The sequence below is a fragment of the Orycteropus afer genome, unplaced genomic scaffold, assembly GCF_000298275.1.
Source record: "Orycteropus afer afer isolate SDZICR_OR568_19922 unplaced genomic scaffold, OryAfe1.0 scaffold00336, whole genome shotgun sequence".
Lineage (NCBI taxonomy): Eukaryota > Metazoa > Chordata > Mammalia > Tubulidentata > Orycteropodidae > Orycteropus > Orycteropus afer.
The window spans coordinates 2152509-2158097 of NW_006921923.1; the positions used below are offsets into that span (position 1 = coordinate 2152509).

Genomic DNA, 5589 nt, shown 5'->3' on the forward strand with positions numbered 1-5589 from the left:
TTTTGTGGCAAATTTGTTTTACATTCAACAGTTCATGCACATCTGATTTCATAGCCCCAATTACAGTCCCCAACCATAAGAAACTCTCCTCCTCTCTCCTCCCTGTGACCACTGCCTCCCTGCATTCCTGTCTGTCCAGCCTTCCCTCTATGTAAATGCTCCCCTCTGGTGTCTCATGGCTGTTTGATCCAAGGGGTGCATCTCCCTAGAGTAGGTGGGTGCATTGCCCTGGGGTAGGTGTCCTGTATGTGGGTCTTTCTACTGTTGGGCTGAGAGTCAGTCCATAGCAGTGAGTCCATTTTTAGGCTTGAAGGGTAACTCAGGGCCATAGTCTTGAGGGTTCCACCAGTCTCTATCTAACCAGTAATTCTGGTCATTTTTGTGTTTTTGAATTTTCTTCTACATTTTTCCTCCCACTGTATCCAAGATCTCCAGTTTTGATTCCTTTCCAAGTGGTTGGCATTGGTAGCTGGGCACCATCTAGTTCTTCTGGTCTCGGGGTCATGAAGGCTGAGGTCCTCATGGTCCATCTTATCCTTGGACTAATTGTTTCCAGATGCCTTTGATTTTCTTCACTGTTCTTTGATTCAGATGAGAAGAGACTATAATTGCATCTTAGATGACTGCTGGAAAGCTTTTAAGACCTCAGTTGCTACTCACCAAAGTAGACTGTAGAACAAAATTTTTATGGGGTCTATGTGCCAAGTAAGCCCGATGTCCCCTGACACTATGATCCTGAGTCCCCAGGCCTGGCGATTCTCTTATTTTAAGTGTGTGAGTACCTGAGTAGGTGTAGTACAATTAGCATAGGTGCTGATTTGCATATGCATGTGTATAGCAATGAGAAGGTTGGGGTGTGTCTCTGTGTAGATGTGGGTGGAGGTGTCTGAGTGTATCTATGTAGGTGAGAGATTTTTGTGGATGATATTAATTTGTGTTTGTGTGTTTACTGGGTACATTAAAGAAACATAGGGCACTTATAAGTACTTAACCAAAAACCTGCTGCCATTGATTCGTGACTTACAGAAACCCTGTAGGACAGAGTAGGTTTTCCAAGGCTGTAATCTTTACAGCAGCAGACTGCCACATCTTTCTCCCATGGACTGGTGGATTAGAACCACTGACCTTTCTGTTAGCAGCCACGTGCTTAACCACTGCACCACCAAGGCTCCTCATAAGTTTTAAACAGGGGACTAATTCTAAGCCTGCCTTAAAAACGAAAAAAGAGACATCAGCGTACCACAAAGTCAGGAGAGATGATCAAATACCTGAACTAAAAATTTTAAACTGAAGACAGTAAGTATTCAACACAAGGTAACATTTTTTGTGGGTTATAGTCTGAAGCACTTGTTTTCAGTTCTTGCCTTGGAAGACTTTTATTTGTGTTCAGTGGAGAGAGTGGTTTTATTTATTTATTTTTCTATGAAAATTCATTTCTTTTAGCTACATCTATCCCCCTTTAAAGGGAGCCCTGGGGGAGCAGTGATTAAGTGCTCAGCTGCACTGAAAGGTCAGTGGTTTGAACCCATCTGCTTCCGTAAAGATTACAACCTTGGAAACTATGAGGGCAGCTCTACTCTGCCCTGTAGGTTCACTATGAGTCAGAATTGACTCCATGCCAACGGGTTTCAACAGATCCCCTTTAAATCAAAAGTTACTTATAGGTAAAGCCAATGTCACACTCATCCTTTTCTGGCAGTTTTTGTGATAATCAATTGATCTCTGGTCATCGGTTGTTGTGCCATATAATATTTATGTGTAAGTCTAAGTGCCTTTGTTTTAAACTCACATTGATGCTAATAAATGTGAGATCCAGTAAATTGCTTTATTCCCATTACCTACCTGCTGTGTGGTATAAAATCTCTTAAGAAGGGATATACTTAACAGCAATTTCAAGAAAATAATATGTTTAAATGAATAATAAGATTGTCATCCAAAAATCAGGCCTGAGTATATAAATTAAGCTAGAAGGAAGACTCAGATAGGATGGAAGAGAGGACAAGACAGGAGTTGGAGGTTTTCTTTCTGTCATGCTCTGGAAAATTCATTGTAATTTATGTAAAATTATGTTCATAAGGGTAGCCGTACTCAGAATATAATATAGTTTCCCTTCTGTAGTTTGTTGTAAGCAAAACTGTAGTTTATTGCTGAGGATGGTCACACTGACAATGGTTCCTGCCTTTTTGGTAATTATTTGTATCTAATATTTATAAATTTTGTACAAAATTCAGTATGGTCTGATGATTTCACTTAAAGTGATAGTCTCATTCATATCAAGGGTGTGAAAAAATAAAACCCATTTACTGTTGAGTTGATTCCAATTCATGGCGATCCCATGTGTGCCAGAGTGGGAACTGTGCTCCACAGAGTTTTCAGTGGCTGTTATCTTTTGGATTGCCAGGCCTTTCTTCCAAATCACTATGGGTGGACCCAAACCACTAACCTTTTGGTTAGTAGCCAAATGCTTAACTGTTTACACCACCCAGGGATTCATTCAAGGCTGCAATGAGAAATAATCTCATTGACTTCAATTCTTAGCATTATAAAATGTTAAACCTTGGACTTGGTGTTTAGTCCAAGCCCTACACTTTAAATTTACATAAACCAAGGCTTTGCTGTTCAGTGATTTGGTCAAAGTCAGAGACTTGATTATTACAAGAACTGGAAATAAGCCTCCAGACCTTTCTACCTGCTGCCTGCTTACCTATAACTTGCTACCTCTTTGTTTTGGACCTAAGTTTTCCCCATGAAAATTAACCTTATGCTCCAGCAACTCCACATTTCATGGGTCATAGACAATAGCATCAAGGAAAGGACCTACTGTATAAACTTAAAGCTTCATAAAAAAGATAGGGGCAGTGTTGTGGGAAGAGTGGGGGATATGCAGAGAATGGAACAACCTCTGCCAAATATTTGCAGGTGCTGAGACTATAATAAGACATTGGCCTTGAGAAATATTCCAAACAGAAAAAGCGGCATCCATATGTACTATTGAGATAACACAAAAGACTGGATAGAATAATCCTATATCTACAGAACACCAGGTCTTTGAAAACATCTGAAATTACTGGATGATTGATTAGATGTTTGGCATCAGGCTGATATAGCCCTCATCCTTCATCTCCAGTGATGGATGAAATACACAAGTATTTTACTAAAAGATACCTTAGTGAAGTCTAACTAAATCAGTAATTTTTGGAGAAGGGATGACCAGATTTTAAAAAGTTCTCTGTAATTTTTTAGGAAATGTACAGATAATTCTGATTATAAATTAAGTGGATTTTTTTTTGGCTTATTTTGGGATGAAGAGTGGAAACCTATGAATCATTCTCAGCCATGTGGTTTGTTATGTTGTCAGGAACATTTTGGACTTTGGGGAGGGAGAGGGGAGGTGCTGCTTGTGTCTGGAGGTCACTTTGGTTTGGTGCCAGATGTAAAAGGATATTAGTTCTCCACATTAAGCAGAGAGGAAGTCTGACTTTAGTGTCACATATACTCATTTCTTTGGGTTAATTTTAAGTTCAGAAAGCATTCAGGAGCATCTCCTTAATTTGCTTGATTCTTCCCCAGGGAGAAAAGAGAACACCGGCTGTCAGAAGCTATGGAGGAGTCTGCCTAAGCAAATTCCCCTGGCTCTGAGAGAAGCGCAGGAGTCCTGTAGGAAGGGGAAGAATGATAGTATATATTTAAGGGGTTTGGCTTTCTGGCCAGTAGATGATGCTTTGTTTATTTCTACTTTTTGGTTCTGGAGCTTCATTGTCAGGATTTATAATTATTCTGTATATACCTGATTAAGGAGCTCTGGTGGCGTAGTGGACAAGGCATTTGGCTGCTAACCAGAAGGTCAGTGGTTCAAATCCACCAGCCACTCCACAGAAGGAAGATGAGGCGATGTACTTCCGTAAATATTTACAGCCTCAGAAACCCAATGAGGGTCACTATAAGTTGGAATTGACTCAATGGCAGTAAGTTTGGTTTCGGTTCTTATACCTGATTAGGTTTAGCCTCTGATATTTAGAGAATCCTCACAACTGGCCCAATAAGCAGCATCAAATGGAGAAAAGATTGAAGTTGTCAAAGATTTCATATTACTTGGTTCCACAATCAACACCAATGGAAGCAGCAATCAAGACACCAGATGATGTATTGCATGGGGCAAATCTGTTGCAAAAGACCTCTTTAAAGTGCTGAAGATCAAAGATGTCTCTTTGAAGACTAAGGTGCGCCTAACCCAAGCCATGGTATTTTCAATAGCCTCATATGCATGTGAAGGCTGGACTGAAGGAAGACTGAAGAGGAGTTGATGCTTTTGAGTTGTGGTGTTGGTGAAGAATGCTGAAAGTACCATGGACTGTCAAAAGAACTAACAAATCTGTTCTGGAGAAAGTGCAGCTGGAATGTTCCTTGGAAGTGAGAATGGCCAGACTTCATCTCTCCTACTTTGGTCATGTTGTCAAAGGGATCATTCCCTAGAGGATATCATGCTTGGTAAAGGGTGGGTCTGTGAAAAAGGGGAAGGCCCTTAACAAGATGGATTGACACAGTGGCTGCAACAGTGGGCTCAGGAATAGCAAGCATTGTGAGGTTGGTGCAGGACAGGGCAGTGTTTCATTCTATTGTACTTAGGGTCGCCATGAGTTGGAGCCAACTCAATGGCACATAACAACAACAACAATATTTAGAAGGTGGGATGCTGAGACTTCATCTCATGTACTGTGAACATGTTATAGGAAGGACCAGTCCCTAGAGAAGGACACCATGCTTGGTAAAGTAGGAGATCAGCAAAAAAGAGGAAGACTCTCAATGAGATGAAATGACACAGTGGCTACTATAATGGGGTCAAGCATAGCAACAATACGAGGATCGCACAGGACCAGGAAGTGTTTAGTTCTGTTGTACCTAGGGTCACTATGTATCAGAACCCACTAAACAGCACATAACAACAACAAAATTTATTTTTTCAGTAATGGGTAAACCATTACATTATAGATGAAAGGTCAGAATAACCAGAAACCAGCCTAGCTTCTTAATCTATACTCTAAATGGATTAGAGGGTTTGGGGTGTACTTGGCATAATTTCATGATTTTTATTTAGTTGTCAAGTCTACCTGTAGGGTTGAGATGCAAGACATATGTCCTTCAGAAAGCTACCAGTGGCTCATTTAATTATTTAATGTCAATGAATACTTGTGTTCATGACCCTTAATAGCATAATATAAAGCCTATTAGAGTACATTTTTTCTTCATTTACATGGCTCTCTTTTCACTTATTAGTCCCACTGTGTGTGTGTGTGTGTGTGTGTGTGCAGGCTGTCCCCAGATTACAACCAGCTCAACTTACTGACAGCTCCTACTTGCCCGTTAGTGCAAAGCTTCGAACCAATTTGAACCAGTTCTTATTCAATCCAGTTCTGTCACGGCCAAAAAAGCAACCCAGGAACAGACTCGAATTTTTACGATTTGGGTGATTCATCACAGTAACTGGAATGGAAGAATTATGGGTCGAAGCTCTGGAATGGGAGATTCGGATGAGGCCATAGTGAGCCCTTTCAGGAGCCTGATACATAAGACTGGATTATTGGCAGGATT

At 40.6% G+C, this 5589-nt stretch overlaps 1 protein-coding gene across 1 annotated transcript in view; it reads left to right on the forward strand.

The window, feature by feature from the left end:
• The window catches only part of MID2 (midline 2), a 150712-nt gene that overhangs the window by 1127 nt on the left and 143996 nt on the right, over positions 1–5589 (forward strand). The window lies entirely within an intron of this gene.